At 49.4% G+C, this 16921-nt stretch overlaps 1 protein-coding gene across 1 annotated transcript in view; it reads right to left on the bottom strand.

Moving 5' to 3' along the window:
- FAM168A (family with sequence similarity 168 member A) overlaps positions 1-15108 on the bottom strand; it is a 200625-nt gene extending 185517 nt beyond the window's left edge. Inside the window, exon 1 of the mRNA XM_071758941.1 lies at positions 14869-15108. The gene's annotated coding sequence lies outside the window, so the exon portion shown is untranslated. The remainder of the gene's footprint in view (positions 1-14868) is intronic.
- Between the last annotated feature and the right edge of the window lie 1813 nt (positions 15109-16921).

Below are 16921 nucleotides of genomic sequence, written 5' to 3'. Positions count from 1 at the left end.
TCTTAAAGGGTCCTCCAAAGAATCCCAACATTTCTGAAACCCTGAGGCTTCATTTTCAGTATTTTTTTGGAAGACAGGACTTTGGAAGGCAGATATTCCTAACATGGCAACATGAGGAGAGGGTAAAGAGATGACTCAAGTAATTATCCATCAGGAAGACATCAGCTGTGGACAAAAGAAGGGAAAATCAAATCAGATTTGATCTGGACTTAAAAACGACAGGAATAAAATTAAGGACAGTCAAGGCAACGTTGTGGAAAACAGGCCCTGCCAAACAAGATTGACTTTGTTCTTGGGGGAGATTCAAAACCAGGCTGAGAAAGGTGACTGCTGAAATGCAACAGGGAAACTTTTGTCAAGGATCATAGAATCATAGAATCCTAGGGGTTGGAAGGGACCTGGAAAGATCATCTAGTCCAACCCCCCCTGCCAGAGCAGGGCCCCCTAGAGTACATCCCCTAGGAACGTGTCCAGGTGGGTTTTGAATGTCTCCAGTGAAGGAGACTCCACAACCCCCCTGGGCAGCCTGTTCCAGGGCTCCGTCACCCTTACAGTAAAAAAATTTTTTCTGATATTCAACTTGAACCTCCTATGCTCCAATTTACACCCATTACCCCTTGTCCTATCACTGGTCACCACTGAGAAAAGCCTAACTCCATCTCCCTGACACTCACCCCTTACATATTTGAAAACATTGATGAGGTCACCCCTCAGTCTCCTTTTCTCCAAACTAAAGAGACCCAGCTCCCTCAGCCTTTCCTCATAAGGGAGATGTTCCACTCCCTTAATCATCTCAGTAGCTCTGCGCTGGACTCTTTCAAGCACTTCCCTGTCCTTCTTGAACTGAGGGGCCCAGAACTGGACACAATACTCCAGGTGTGGCCTCACCAATGCAGAATAGAGGGGGAGGAGAACCTCTCTTGACCTACTAATCACACCCTTTCTAATGCACCCCAGGATGCCATTGGCCTTCTTGGCCACCTGGGCACATTGCTGGCTCATGGGCATCTTCTTCCTCACAGCATTTCTGCTGGATCCCTTCACCAGCCCAGTTGCCTCCTTTGGACCTGCTCCAGCACCTCAAGCTCCTTCCTGAGCTCAGGGGCCCAGAACTGGACACAGGACTCAAGCTCTGGCCTCCCCAGAGCTGAGCACAGGGGCAGAATCCCTTCCCTGGACCTGCTGGCCACGCTGTTCCTCAGCCAGCCCAGGATGCCATTGGCCTTCTTGGCCACAAGGGCACATTGCTGGCTCATGGGCATCTTCTTGTCTACCAGGACCCCCAGGTCTCTTTCACCTACACTGCTCTCCAGCAGCTCAGCCCCCAACCTATACTGGGACATCGTGTTGTTCTTCCCCAAATGCAAAACTCTACACTTCCCCTTGTTGAATTTCATCATGTTTCTCCCTGCCCAACTCTCCAGCCTGTCTAAGTCTCTCTGAATGGCAGCACAGCCACTCCTCCCAGCTTAGTGTCATCAGCAAACTTGCTGAGGGGACATTCTATACCCTCATCCAAGTCGTTGATGAAGATATTGAACAACACCGGTCCCAGTACCGACCCCTGAGGGACTCCACTAGTCACGCCCCTCCAACCAGATTCTGCCCCATTGACTACAACTCTCTGACTCCTTCCTTTCAACCAGTTCCTGATCCACCTCACTACCTGATCACCAAACCCATACTTGATCAACTTATCTACAAGGATGCTGTGAGAGACGGTGTCAAATGCTTTACTGAAATCAAGATAAACCACATCTACCGCTCTTCCATCATCTATCCACCTAGTAATTTCCTCATAGAAGGCTATGAGGTTAGTCAAACATGATTTACCCTTGATAAAACCATGCTGACTGCTCTTGATGACCCCCATGTCCTTGATATGCCTGGAGATAGTGACAAGAACAAGTTGTTCCATCACCTTTCCAGGGATGGAGGTGAGGCTGACCGGTCTATAGTTACCCGGGTCCTCCTTCTTGCCCTTCTTGTAGACTGGAGTGACATTTGCTATCCTCCAGTCCTCAGGCACCTCTCCTGTTACCCATGACTTTTTGAAGATGATGGAGAGTGGCCTAGCAATGACCTCCGCCAGCTCCCTCAGCACCCTTGGATGCATTCCATCTGGACCCATCGACTTATGGATGTCCAGATTACTCAGCTGATCCCTAACCCAATCCTCATCTACTATGTCAAACTCTTCATCTATCTTGACTACTTCTGGGGTTAAATGAGTCTGGGGCTCATGCGGTTTCAAGGACATTGGTTTAATTAAGCCTTAAGCTCTAGGAAGTCTCTTCCAAAAAAAAGCCACGAAGACAGCACCTGAGCACATCCCAACAGCACCCAAAGCAGAGCAAATCCATCTCCTGAGCTCCCCACACAGCATCTGCCCCAACCTTCCTGCCTGATGTTAGCAAAGAAATCTCCAGGCTCTGTTTTTCCACAGTGAAAAGAGGGACTGCACATCTATAGATGGATATCTTGAAAGGATCTGAAAGGACCTTCCAGGAGTCTTGGGCAGAAAGAGCTTTAGATTTCTGCACTTCGGCCACAACAACCCCATGGGGAGCTCCAGGCTGGGCAGAGAGTGTCAGAAAGGGAGCTGGGATTGGCAGGAAGCTGAAGAGGAGGCAGCAGTGTGCCCAGGTGGCCAAGAAGGCCAATGGCATCCTGGGCTGGCTGAGGAAGAGCGTGGCCAGCAGGTCCAGGGAAGGGATTCTGCCCCTGTGCTCAGCTCTGGGGAGGCCAGAGCTTGAGTCCTGTGTCCAGTTCTGGGCCCCTGAGCTCAGGAAGGAGCTTGAGGTGCTGGAGCAGGTCCAAAGGAGGCAACTGGGCTGGGGAAGGGATCCAGCAGAAATGCTGTGAGGAAGGGCTGAGGGAGCTGGGGGTGTTGAGGCTGGAGAAGAGGAGGCTCAGGGGAGACCTCATCACTCTCTCCAAGTCCCTGAAAGGAGGTTGGAGCCAGGGGGGGGTTGGGCTCTTTTCCCAGGCAACTCTCAGCAAGACAAGAGGCCATGGTCTCAAGTTGTGCCAGGGGAGGTTTAGGTTGGACATTAGAAAGAATTTCTTGCTGGAGAGGGGGATCAGGCATTGGAATGGGCTGCCCAGGGAAGGGGTGGATTCTCCATCCCTGGAGATATTTCCAAAGAGCCTGGATGTGGCACTGAGTGCCATGGGCTGGGAACCACGGGGGGAGTGGATCAAGGGTTGGAGTTGAGGAGCTCTGAGCTCCCTTCCAACCCAGACAATTCCAGGATTCTATTCTATGATTCTATGATTTAGCTTTTAGATTTAGGCAGAGTCAGCAGCAGAGAGGAAAAGGTCACCCCTTGTTCCAGCCCTGCAGTGGTGCTGTGGTTGGGCCTGGACACTTTGCTAACTGGCAGTGTAGAAGCAGTCAGAAGTCTGAGGGGTTTGTGCCTTTCCTTCAGAAGTTGGCTGGAAGACAAAACGAGGGATTTGAGTGACAAGCCAGCCAAAACTTGAGTTAACCAGTCCCTGTAAAACACTCCCAGCAGCACCTCCCAAAGCTTAAAGCAATTTAAGGTATTATTTTTTGATGATAACACTAACAATCATTTTTGTAAAAACAAACTCTAGGAATTAATAAAGAATTAAGTCTAGCTGCAACCCAGATGGGAACAAATCCACACCACCAAGTCCATGGCAGAAGCAGCCAACCCAACTCAAACCTCTTCCCTACAACTTTGATTTTTGTGCCTGTATGTTACTGATCTATGTTCTTTCTTCTGAAAAGAAATATTTTATTGAGCTTCCAAATGAGATCAGTGCATATTCAGAAGACTCAGCTACACAGGGAAGTTCAGCAGCTGGGATTCAGATGCTACAGCAAAAAAAAAAAAAAAAAGAAGTCATTTCTCAAATTTATGGCACTGCATTTTAAGACTTCAAAAAGTCTGTTGGGACTGCAAGTCAAATCAAGAGCAAAACTGAGCTTTAAATAATTTTCCTGGCCTTGGTTTCACCTCTCTTGCTCTATGAGAAGAGGAAAAGAAGACCAACATCACAAGAGCACTGAGGTGACCCTGTTCTTGTGGCTAAATGACCACTTTCAGACCAAACTACCCTGCTCCAGGACAAGAGGAGGGCACAGATCAGACAGACAAGCTGCATTTCCTCCTCCAAACATCCACAAGGCCAACTGGAGCCCTTATTCTACCTGCCACACAACACTGAGCCTGGAATACATGTGGAATGCCCTGCAAAAGCCATTAAATGTTTCATAAAGTCCAGAAGAAACTGAAGAAAATTATTTGCAGAATAAACTGCAGTAGAATAAATGAGGAACTGTCCCAAAGTCATTGCCTTCTAAATGCTCACAAGTTTAATGCAAAATATTTTTCTATGAGGATAAGTCCTTAGAGGTTGTCTGTCTGGACAGACACAACATTTATCTTGGTTGAAAAATCATCAGCAACTGAAAGAAAAGGTCTTAATTTGTCCACCTGAATAGCAGGAGAAGATGAAACATGTTTGGAGACTTCCTTCAGTTTGAAGGACCCTTTTTAGGGTCAAGTAGCTGGAGAAAGAAGTTAAGCCAAGTACCACCCATCTAAGGATATTTTTAAAAGTCATTTTCCAGAGATCTGCCTTGTCACTGGTCAGTGATACAAAACAAGGTGTCTCAGATTAAAAAAAAAAAAAAAAAGAAAAAAAAAAAAGGAAAATCCAAAATATATATATGTGAGCAGACAGAGAAACCATTAAATCCAATACCTTCTGTTGACCAGGATGCCCCACAGAACAGGAACAGATTTATCTATTGGGACTGCAGAGTCTTAGGAGTTTAAGAATAACCCCATAAACCCCTGAAAGCAGCAAGCTGTCATTGCCTACAAGATCAAGAACTGGAAATAAATCAGGGAAAAAAAACCCCAGACTGCTCTCTAAACTTCTCCCTAGTCTTCAGGGTGTATTTCCACCATCAAAGTGATAAAATCCACACGTTATCAAATGGAGAAATTGGCAAAGAAAGCCAAACCCAAACACTGGGCTTTCATTCCTGGCAGATAAACTAAAGAGTTGGATGTCATAAAGGAGCCAGATCTTTGTGATTGAGCTCCACAGCAAACTGAAAGCAAGAAAACCAAACCAAACCAAGAGCTGCAGAACCTGGGATGTTCTGGTCTGCTTTAACTTTTGCTGCCATCTTCAATCTTTATCCATTTCATCAAAGATAATTCTTTATTATTCTCATGCCCAAGAAGCACGATGGCATCTATTCTCTCCTTGCCAGTTTTAGTACTTTTTCTCTCATGAATTACTCTAAGCTTTTCTTCAGTAACCCTCCCAAAATCTCTCACCCTTGCCAAGACAAGGCAGGCAAAAATATTCAGCTTAAAAAAGCACTTCAGCATTAATCTTCCTGGTGAGAAGGTTATTGTATGAAAGGGAGGATAAATCCCATTTTTCCTCCCTGACTTTTAATTTTCTCACCTTCCAGGTGAACATTTAGAATCAGAGAATGGCTGGGGATGGAGAGGACCTTAAAAATCATCTAGTTCCAAACCCCCTGCATGGGCAGGGAAACCTTCCCAGTGCTCAAGGCCTTGGGAAGGTCCAGGTTGCTCAAGGCCCCATCCAACCTGGCCTGAAAACTCAAGGAGATGAAGGAAAGACAGGAAAAAGTCCAGTCAAATACCAAAAAACATCTCCAACAGAGGACAGGGAGATGTTTTTTCCGTCTGATTTTTCCAAATTCAATGGTAATAACCTCCTGACTGGTTTGGTGCTGGAGGGAGTCAACAGCTCCACATTTTTTTTTCCTCCCAGAAAATCCACAGTCACTTGAAATTCCTCTGCAGAGCTCAGGGTTTGCAGCACATCCACAGCCAGCAAAACTCAGGAGAACTTGGTAAAACAACCCCATGGGGAGCTCCAGGCTGGGCAGAGAGTGGCAGAAAGGGAGCTGGGATTGCCAGGAAGCTGAAGAGGAGGCAGCAGTGTGCCCAGGTGGCCAAGAAGGCCAATGGCATCCTGGGCTGGCTGAGGAAGAGCGTGGCCAGCAGGTCCAGGGAAGGGATTCTGCCCCTGTGCTCAGCTCTGGGGAGGCCACAGCTTGAGTCCTGTGTCCAGTTCTGGGCCCCTGAGCTCAGGAAGGAGCTTGAGGTGCTGGAGCAGGTCCAAAGGAGGCAACTGGGCTGGTGAAGGGATCCAGCAGAAATGCTGTGAGGAAGGGCTGAGGGAGCTGGGGGTGTTGAGGCTGGAGAAGAGGAGGCTCAGGGGAGACCTCATCACTCTCTCCAAGTCCCTGAAAGGAGGTTGGAGCCAGGGGGGGGTTGGGCTCTTTTCCCAGGCAACTCTCAGCAAGACAAGAGGCCATGGTCTCAAGTTGTGCCAGGGGAGGTTTAGGTTGGACATGAGAAAGAATTTCTTGATGGAGAGGGGGATCAGGCATTGGAATGGGCTGCCCAGGGAAGGGGTGGATCCTCCATCCCTGGAGCTCTTTCAAAAGAGCCTGGATGTGGCACTGAGTGCCATGGGCTGGGAACCACGGGGGGAGTGGATCAAGGGTTGGACTTGAGGAGCTCTGAGCTCCCTTCCAACCCAGACAATTCTAGGATTCTATGAAAAACTTATTCATGTCCCTCTCATGCTGTGAGGACACCAATGTGTTTGCCACCTTCAGTAGAACCTCATTCCCTGTATGGTTCTTGGCAAAATAAAGTATTAAGCCACAAATATCATCATCATTTCCTTTCCAACAGGAGAAAAAGAAGAAATAGAAGGTTTACTTCAATACAAGGAGGAGGAGCTGTGTCATCTGCTTTCAGACTGAGTGAGAAAGAGAAAACAGATCAATCACAAAATGCTCATATGCAAGTGAAGTTAAAAATTTTAAACTTTTCTGGAAATTACTCAGATTTGTGTATTGGTGTTCTTGTTTGGAATCCAAAACAAGAAAATAGCTGCGTTTTAAAAAGTGGCTTCATACTCAGAGGCTTCCAAAAATCTCAGAAGAGTAAATGCTGGATCTTCCTTGGGTGGGATCTTAATGATGGACCTGGAATTGATTCAGATTGGGATTCAGATGCCCATCCCAAAGCACACCAACAAAAAAAAAACCCTGAAAATTCACAATTCTCTTTCTAGCTACCAATTTAAACCAAGAAAATCAACATAAAACCCCACAGCAAAACTTTCCACCAGACACAGCAAAGCACCAGTACAGCAGAACACAACAATAGGAAATATGGGATCCTACACATCTTATTCCAAAACCTGACTGCCCAGCAGCCTAATTTCACAAATTTTTTTTTTAAATTTAAAGCTGGATTGTCTTCTACACCTATGGTCCTTTGAAAGCTGGGCCAAAAAGCAGAATTACTGGTGGACAGGTGGATGGTATGATCCCATCATCCTTATCTCCTCAAGAAACCAAGTTTAGATGGATTTGCACAAATAAACACAGCACTGACACTGACATTTTCCTCTTGTATTTAGTGACACCAATGTTTTAAACTCAAAACCAGGAACAGAAAGATTCAGTGGAGTGGAAGGAACAAGAAAGTAACACAATTTAGACACCTCTGGAGAACAGCAGCTGTTTGACTGGCAGGTAGTCAAGTCCCACAGAAGTAATTCTTGAAAATTTATTCCCAGTTCAAAAAAGTGACAGATGAAGAGGCAATATTTTTTTCATTCAAGGAGTTAAAAGACCATCAAGAGGTAAAAAAAAGGGCTAGGTGGAATGTATTTATTGTCACCAAGTCAAAAATCTTCATCTATTTACTGAAGAGTTGCACAAGAGCTCAGAGGGGCTCAGAAACATCCGACGGGATCGATCGATTTGAGTTTAAAATCAACAAGAAAAAAAAAAATGCTGATTATGCCATGTGGAAAAATACCACAGAATACAAGGAGAAACCTTTTTTCACTCACTCGTTTTTGATCCAATATTTCTATGGACTGGAGAAGGTGATTTATGGATTCTAAGCAGTGGAATTGAGGCTGATTGCTGAGAAAGATCATGGTACATTCAGAAATGAAAGCAGGGTGAAGGTTCAAGTCCAAGTGCAAGGTTCTGCACCTGGGTGGAGGCAATCCTGAGCACAAACAGAGGTTGGGAGGAGAAAGGATGGAGAGGAGCCCTGAGGAGAAGGATTTGGGGGTCCTTCATGAGCTTTTTCAGGAGCCACCAAAGTGAGCTTGGAGCCCAGAACCCCCCCAGGTCCTGGGGGCATCAGCAGAAGCCCAGAGAGCATTGAGGGAGGGGATTCTCCCCCTCTGCTCTGCTCTGCTGAGACCCCCCCTGGAGTCCTGTGTCCAGTTGTGGAGTCCCCAGCATCAGAAGGACACAGAGCTCCTGGAAGGTGTCCAGAGGAGCCACTTAAATGCTCAGAGGGCTGAGCAGCTCCCTGGGAAGCCAGGCTGAGGGATTGGGGTTGTTCAGCCTGGAGAAGAGGAGGCTCCCAGGTGAGCTCAGAGCAACCTTCCAATATCTGAAGGGGCTCCAAGAAAGCTGGGGGAGGGCTTTGGACACGGGGGGGTAGGGAGAGGAGAAGGGAAATGGGTTAAAACTTGGAGAGAAAGGGGAGATTGAGGTTGGAGATGGGGAAGAAATTGTGGAATTTGAGGGTGGGGAGAGCCAGGAGAGAGTTGGGGGTGTTCAGTCTGGAGAGGAGAAGGTTCTGGGGAGCCCTTGGAGCATCTTCCAGTGCCTGAAGGGGCTCCAGGAAAGCTGGGGAGGGACTTTGGACAAGGGCCTGGAGGGATGGGATGAGAGGGAAGGGTTTCAAACTGGAAGAGAGGAGAAATTGAGAGAAAATCTTAGGAAGAAATTCTTTAATTTGAGGCTGGTGAGACCCTGGAACACGTTAGGAAGGGACTTTGAAAAAGAGCATGGAGGGATGGGATGACAGGGAGAGGTTTCAAGTTGAAAGAGGGGAGATTTACATTAGGTATTAGGAAAAAATTCTTGAATTTGAGGGTGCTGAGCCCCTGTCCCAGGGTGCCCAAGGAAGCTGTGGCTGCCCCATCCCTGGCAGTGTCTCAGCCCAGGTTGGATGGGGCTTGGAGCAACCTGGGCTGTGGGAGGGGTCCCTGCACATCCAGGGGGGTTGGATCTTGAAGGTCCTTTCCAACCCAAACCAGTCTGGGATTCTATGAATAACCCTGAGCCTCTCCTTTGCAGACAGCTTCTTCCCAGCCACACGCAATCACCTGCAAATAAGTCAAAGAGGGTGCTGGACCAAAATTACCTCATTTGCACCCTGAGGGCCACTCCTCCCCGAGCAGGCTGCCTAATAACAACAATTCTCCAGAGGGATGTCTCAAAAACTTCTTTGTCATCCCAGAATTGGGAGGAGGAGGTTGGCACCTGGACATTGCACGTGACAAGGGTCAACCCAAGCACCTCCACCCCACGAGGAAACAACACTCAACTGTCTACAGGAAAAAAAAAAAAAACCAAGAGCAGCACCATCCAGCTGTGCTGTCAGCCAGCACCAGGAGAGTCAATTTGGGACCAAAAGGCACAGTGAAGAACGTGGCAGTTTCAAGAAGTGATTTTTTTCTTTTTTTTTTTTCATGAATTGCAGAGGAAACAGAAAGTACAGGGAGCCCTTGAGCTGCGGAAAGGGAAATCAGGGGCCTCTGCAGAGACAATCGAGCCCAAAAGCCATGGCTGGAAGATAAATGGAAGATCCTAATCCAGACTGAAGGAAAAAGTGAGCTCAGAGAAGAAAATCTAAAAGTTGTGGCTCCCTTTTGATGGCCTCATCAACAGCCACCAGCCTACTTGAGAGCTGGAAATCTGTGGAGAGTTCATGGGGGGAAACGTGGAAAGGTTTGAAATGTTTGAAAGGTCTGAAAATGCTCCTCTGCCCCAGGCAGCAGCAGGAAAATGCCTGGGCTGAAAATAAGATTAAATTATGTTTATGCCATGGTAACCCAGGAGCCCCATCCCAGCTGCCAATGTCCCATTTCTCAGAAAAGGAGATTGATGCCAATCTGTCCTGTCTGACCCAAGACACATCCTCATGGATATCACCTCAGAAAACTTACCAGAAACAGACCCTAACCTGGATAAAACACACATTTCAGAAAAGAAAATGTAAAAGTTGTGGCTCCCTTTTGATGGCCTCATCAACGGCCACCAACCTGCTTGTGAGCTGGAAATCTGTGGAGAGTTCATGGGGGGAAACGTGGAGGTTTGAAAGGTCTGAAAATGCTCCTCTGCCCCAGGCAGCAGCAGGAAAATGCCTGGGCTGAAAATAAGATTAAATTATGTCTATGCCATGGTAACCCAGGAGCCCCATCCCAGCTGCCAATGTCCCATTTCTCAAAAAAGGAGATTGATGCCAAACTGTCTGACACAACCTCATGGATATCACCTCAGAAAACTTACCAAAAACTGACCCCAACCTGGATCAAACACACATTTCAGAAAAGAAAATGTAAAAGTTGTGGCTCCCTTTTGATGGCCTCATCAATGGCCACCAGCCTACTTGAGAGCTGGAAACCTGTGGAGAGTTCATGGGGGGAAACGTGGAGGTTTGAAAGGTCTGAAAATGCTCCTCTGCCCCAGGCAGCAGCAGGAAAATGCCTGGGGTGAAAATAAGATTAAATTATGTTTATGCCATGGTTGCTGGCTTTCATGGAAGGGAGCACTTGGTAACCCAGAAGCCCCATCCCAGCTGCCAATGTCCCATTTCTCAGAAAAGGAGATTGATGCCAATCTGTCTGTGACACAACCTCATGGATATCACCTCAGAAAACTTACCAAAACCTGGATTAAACACACATTTCCCTTGCCTCAAGCAGCTGCATTTCCACCTACACGTCCAACCCAAGGTTCACATGCTCTTCTAGACAGATAATTAAATTTAGACCCTATTTAATTATCGTTTTAATTACGCTCTCAATTGAGAGCAGACTGAAGGCCTTTCTCAGGAATGCTTCTCCAAAGGGTTTTCACTCGCCTGAGAAATGTTTTCAGCAGCACCAAGAGCCCCAGCACCTTTCCCTCCAGGATTTTCCTGTTGTCCCTGTGGTGGGTTGCTGGAGGAGGGGAGCAGAAAAACTTCACTGCCAAGAGGGGCTTCAGAAATCCCTAAATAGTTCACCTGCCGCAATGCAGACTTAGCACTGAATTTGACTGATGATTCCCACCTAAGATCAAAAAAAAAAACCCTTTAAAATAGGTGCTCTCTGAAAGGATGCATCCCATAATGATTTCGTGTTAATTCTCAGGCAGTCTGGGTGCATTTAGGGTTCTTTTCATGGCACCATTGAGGTTTCTGACTCCAAGCAATCTCTCTCATTCCTAAACAAGTTCAAAACACCTTCTTGCCACGCAGTCATTTTGCTTCCAAGCCCTTTGTTCCAAAGGAGAAGGGTTCCCCATGTACCACTCCAAAAAAAAATTTTTAAAAAGGGTCTTTACTAACAGCCAGGAATCTAAATCAATCAAATAATATACAAAAAAACCAAAAAAACCCCATGCATCTGAACAATAATATCTGAAATACTGAGCACACATCCACTAAAATGAAGGACCACTCTAAGCACATCATTTGGGGGAGAGAAATTCCTCCTGGAAAATGTAAATATTTGCTTTGGTTTTAAAGAAAAAAAAAAAAAAAAAGTTAAGATGCATAACACAATAAGTTAATATTTGTAACTTCCAGAACAAAAGTTAATCAGATTTAATAGATATTTAATATACCCATTGCTAACTGCTGTCAGTCTTCCTAATGACAACATACATCTAGCAACACTAAATATTCAGACCATAGTTGTTGGCTGGGGGAGGGGGGATAAAAATCATAAAGGTCAAGAGAATCCATGAAACAGTTAAAATTCAAAATCAGAAAGAACTTAAAAAAAAAAAAAAAAGAAGAAAAGCATCTGGCCCCTCAGTACTAATTTCCTTTTTCTTTACGTTGCTCAACATCCCTCCTCAATTTGAGTTCTAATCAACAACCACTTCACAGTTAACATTTCATGAAATAATGCACTTGATGCAATCAAGTCCAGCAAAACGTTTCCCTAAAGATGTTTCCATCATTCACATTCCTTAAAAAAAAAAATAATAAAAAAAAAAAAAAAACCCTCGCTTCCTCCGTCACTATTTAACAGCAAGAATAAACATACCACTGCATTTTAAATCATATTTTGGTTAAAACAGAAATAGAATCACTTGGGGTTCCTTTCTGGTTAGTACAACATTTCTTTGTCCAGGAGAAGGGAAGAAAAAAAAAAAAATCAACCACTCAACCTGCTCATTTTTCTACATTTGTCAGTATTCAGCACTAAATGAATGCCTTTTGACAGAAATTCAGTCTCTGGAAATACAAGCTGTAACCTGAAAGCTTATCATGATCTGCAGAGGGGGGGAGGGAAGAGGTAAAAAAATCCCCCCCAAAATCCCACACAGTACAAAACCTTTTTTTTTTTTTTTGAGAGGGAATATTTATTTCATTTCCAATACTTCAGGGCTCCTCTGCTTTCTGGAGAGGGCTGAAGCTCAGCAGCTTTCTGGTGTTATTAACCCACCAGACAGCAATGGACTTCACTGCCCTGAAAACCACAACGCCGAGAGGAAAAATATCCAGGCAATTATTACCAAAAAAAAAAAAAGAAGAAAATAAGCAGCCCTTCCATAAAAAAAAACCAAACAATCAACTACAGGATTTAAGAGAGAGAAAAATAAAGCTGCCTTACATTTCACAGCCTCCCGCGCTCTGCCTGCAGCCCACAGATGTTGCACAATGCTGACATCCCCCCCTTTCTCCTCAAAACCTCTCATTTTAAACCACCCCCCCCCAGCAAAGGGGAGTGGGACATGGAGAGGGGGGGGACGTGGCCACAACTCATCCCTTCCCATCCCATCAAGTTGCTGGCGGGCTCCTTAATATTCCCAACATCATCGCTGTCCTCACCCCCCATGTGCCCCTCTGGATAATTTTTTTTTTTTTTGGGGGGGGGGGGTAAACACCCCCCCTCCCAACACCGACCACCTCCTGAGGGTTGAGACAAGTGAAGAAGAATTTAAAAAATAAAAAAAATTAAAAAAAAAATCACCTGGGTGCTCCATTTCCCTTCTTCTGCACCAGGAGAAGGTGAAACTTGGCTTGGACCTGGTGGTGGTGGCTCCTCTGTGGGTTCTCCCCCAACCCAAACGCCTCGGAAAGGAGGTGGATGAGGGAAAATGTGGGTCCCCCAGGACCCCCTGACCATGGCTGGGCCCCCCCAGGATGAGATCTGGGGGTATCCAGCACAAATGTTCCCTGGGGGGCTGAAGCCATCGAGGCTGAGGGGGGGGAAATGGGAGATGAGGGGAAAATGGGATATGAGGGGGGAAATGGGGAAATGAGGGGGGAAATGGGGAGATGAGGGGGGAAAAGGGGAGATGAGGGGGGAAATGGGGAGATGAGGGGGGAAATGGGGAGATGAGGGGGGAAATGGGGAGATGAGGGGGGAAATGGGAGATGAGGAGGGGAAATGGGGAGATGAGGGGGGAAATGGGGAGATGAGGGGGGAAATGGGGAGATGAGGGGGGAAATGGGGAGATGAGGGGGGAAATGGGGAGATGAGGGGGGAAATGGGGAGATGAGGGGGAAAAGGGGAGATGAGGGGGGGAAATGGGGAGATGAGGGGGGGAAAGGGGAGATGAGGGGGGAAAGGGGAGATGAGGGGGGAAATGGGGAGATGAGGGGGGAAATGGGAGATGAGGGGGGAAATGGGGAGATGAGGGGGGAAATGGGGAGATGAGGGGGGAAATGGGAGATGAGGGAGGAAATGGGAGATGAGAGGGAAAAGGGGAGATGAGGGGGGAAATGGGGAGATGAGGGGGGAAAAGGGGAGATGAGGGGGGAAAAGGGGAGATGAGGGGGGAAAAGGGGAGATGAGGGGGGAAATGGGGAGATGAGGGGGGAAATGGGGAGATGAGGGGGGAAAGGGGAGATGAGGGGGGAAATGGGGAGATGAGGGGGGAAATGGGGAGATGAGGGGGGAAATGGGGAGATGAGGGGGGGAAAAGGGGAGATGAGGGGGGGAAAAGGGGAGATGAGGGGGGAAAAGAGATGAAGGGGGGGGAAAAGATGAGGGGGGAAAAGAGATGAAGGGGGGGAAAAGATGAGGGGGGAAAAGAGATGAAGGGGGGGAAAAGATGAGGGGGGAAAAGAGGAGATGAAGGGGGAATACAGGAGATGCGGAGAAAGGGGATGAGGGGGGAGAAGAGGAGATGAGGGGGGAAAAAGAGATGAGGGGGGAAAACGGGAGATGAGGGGGGAAAAGATGAGATGAGGGGGGAAAAGATGAGATGAGGGGTGGGAACAGAGGAGCTGAGGGGGGAAAATGGGAGCTGAGGGGGAAAGAGGCTCTGAGGGGGGCAACAGGTTCTGAGGGGGGGCAAATGGGCTCCAGAAAGGGGGTAACAGGCTCGGGGAGGGGAACGTGGGGGGGACACAACAAAGTCGGGGGGTGGGGGGTTGCAACAGGCTCTGAGGGGGGAAAGCGGCTCTGAGGGGGGAAAGCGGCTCCGAGGGGGGAAAGCGGCTCCGAGGGGGCCGTGGGGAGGAGAGGGGCTCCGGGGCCGGTCTCTCCCTCCCGAGGGCGGTGGTCTCCCCCTTCCCATCGCCCCGGGCTCTTCTTCTCTCACGGGTGACCCTCGGAAGGACGGGTGTGTGTGTGGGGGGGGTCAAGCAAAGCCCCGTCCCCAGAGGATGCTCCCCCGGCCCTGTCCCCTCCGGGATGTGGGGGGCTCGCAGCCCACGCACCCCCCCCACCCCCCCATTCCCCTCCTCCTCCGCTGTCACCCGCTGCCTCACATCCTCCTCTCTCTCTCTCTCCCCCCCCCCCAGCTCCCCTCAGCGTCGCCCTCTGGGGGTGTCCCCCCCTCACCTGCGGCCGCTCGGGTGGTGGAGTCCCCAGTGCCGGTGCGGTCGCGCTGCTCCCCCTCCTCCCGCTGCCTGCTCCGCGGCTCCTGCTCTGCCCGCAGCCGGTGGGGGAGGGGGCGGCGGCGGCGGCGGCGGGCGGCGGGGGGGCGGAGGGCGGGAGGGGTTGGGGTTGTGTGTGTGTGTGGTGTGTGGTGTGTGTGAGTGAGTGTGACTGTGTGTGTGTGAGTGTGTGTGTGTGTGGGAAAGGGGGGGGAGTACCACCAGCGGGACCGTTACAGGAGCCGCCAGGACTACAGCTCCCAGCATGCCCCGCGCGTAGCCGCCACGGCCCAACAGCGGCCGCCCGCCGCGGGGCACGCTGGGTAATGTAGTCCGCAAGGGCGGGGAGGGAAGGAGACAGGGCCCGGGCGGGCGCGGGGCATGCTGGGAAGCGTGGTGACGGCGCGCTGCCCGCTGGGAGCTGTAGTGCGGAGGGGCGCGGCGCCGCAAGGCACGCCGGGAGCTGTAGTTCGGCGTGCCGGGAGCTGTAGTGCCGCGGGGCATGCTGGGAGTTGTAGTCCGCGTAGGCTGAGGGGAGGCCGCAGGCCGCGGAGGGGCTGTCCCCATCCCGACCCCACAAAGTGGAGCTCCAGAGGCACCCGGGGCCTCTTCCCGGCTCCGGGAGACGATGCCCGGGCTCCCGTAGTCGCCAGGTCCGCCTAGGAGAGGAGGGGAGAGCGGGGGGGCCGGGCCTTGGCCCACTCTCACCTCAGGCTCGTCCTCCCGCCATGGCCTGGGGGCTCCTCAGGGCCCCTCGCAGCTTTTAGGACGCGCTGGCAGCTCGGTGCCTCGGTTTTAAGGTTTTAATTTTTTCAGAAAAGGAGGACTTGGGGACAGGGGGAGAGTGAGGGTGGCTGGGAGGAGGGGGGAGTTAAAATTCCTCAGGGATTGACACCAAGAGGGGGACCTACACATCCTCTCCTTGGCGCCTCAGCACGCTCATTGCTGGGTGAGATATTTGTGGGGGGATTGTTGGCTTTGTTTTTTGGTTTTTTGGTTTTTTTTTGTGAAGCTGAGTCCTGGTGATTTCATTTCCCAAGTGACTGATGTCAAATATCCCCCTGGGGGCTCAGGATGGGGGTGCCAAGGGTCACACCTGGGATGCTCCCTTGGGTTTCTCCTCCCTCCTTGGGCACAGCATGAAAACCAGCTCTAAATTTAACATTTCTCTCTGCACTTGTCTCCTGCAGGGGTGGAGGATGTTGGGAGCACTGCTGGGATGTGCTGAGCCCCTGAGATGCCCAATGCTGATGATCAGAGGATGCTGAGAGAGCTCTGGAGTGAGGACACTGAGAGAGTTGGGTTGTTGAGTCTGGAGAGGAGAAGGCTCCAAGGAGAGCTCAGAGCAACCTTCATAGATCTGAAGGGGCTCCAGGAAAGCTGGGGAGGGACTTGTGAGGATGTCAGGGAGGGACAGGACATGGGGAATGGATTCAAACTGGAGGAGGGGAGATGGAGATTGGAAGTGAGGAAGAAGTTCTTCACCAGGAGGGTGGTGAGAGCCTGGCACAGGTTGTCCAGAGAGGTGCTGGAAGATTCCCCATCCCTGGAAGATTGAAAGGGAAGGGATGGGGCTTGGAGCAACCTGGGCTGTGGGAGGGGTCCCTGCACATCCAGGGGTTGGAACTGGAGGAGCTGGAAGGTCCCTTCCAACCCTGAAAATTCTCTGATTCTATGAAGAAAGCTGGGGGAGGGCTTTGGACACGGGGGGTAGGGAGAGGAGAAGGGAAATGGCTTAAAACGTGGAGAGAAAGGGGAGATTGAGGTTGGAGATGGGAAGAAATTCTGGAATTTGAGGGTGGGGAGAGCCTGGAACAGGTTGAGAGAGTTGGGGGTGTTCAGTCTGGAGGAGAGGAGAGGAAGAGAAAAGAAGAGAAGAAGGAGAAGGAGAAGGAGAAGGAGAAGGAGAAGGAGGAGAAGGAGAAGGAGAAGGAGAAGGAGAAGGAGGAGAAGGAGAAGGAGAAGGAGAAGGAGAAGGAGGAGAAGGAGAAGGAGAAGGAGGAGAAGGAGAAGGAGAA

The sequence above is a fragment of the Heliangelus exortis genome, chromosome 1, assembly GCF_036169615.1.
Source record: "Heliangelus exortis chromosome 1, bHelExo1.hap1, whole genome shotgun sequence".
Taxonomy (NCBI): domain Eukaryota; kingdom Metazoa; phylum Chordata; class Aves; order Apodiformes; family Trochilidae; genus Heliangelus; species Heliangelus exortis.
This window is presented reverse-complemented; position numbering and strand designations above follow the sequence as displayed.